Raw genomic sequence first — 400 nt, 5'->3', positions numbered from 1 at the left:
TGGCTCTCACACACCGTTCCCCAATACGTGAAATACCTACATTTTTGCACGGCCACATGCACAAACACACACGCAGCCAGGCCGGTTATCAGAGACAAGAACAGACACACACACAGAGGGAGTGTGACGCTCTCTGCTCAGGACACCATTACTTCACTATATTTTTACATTGCAAATATTTGTTGCTGCTATAATAATTTGCTGAACATCGAGTACAGCTCCTTTAAAATAACATGAACATGCAAAACAGTTCTCAGACTCTATTTGATTTGAATACTCAACATGCTTTGGCTTACTCTGAATCCTGTCAACTGTCCATCAAATGGGCCGATCAACTCCATGAATCAATGTGGTAGAAATGTATGTGGCATGAAGGAATGTTTGATTTTTACTCTCTTTA

Source organism: Etheostoma spectabile, chromosome 19 (assembly GCF_008692095.1).
Source record: "Etheostoma spectabile isolate EspeVRDwgs_2016 chromosome 19, UIUC_Espe_1.0, whole genome shotgun sequence".
In the NCBI taxonomy this organism is placed as follows: Eukaryota; Metazoa; Chordata; class Actinopteri; order Perciformes; family Percidae; genus Etheostoma; species Etheostoma spectabile.
This window is presented reverse-complemented; position numbering follows the sequence as displayed.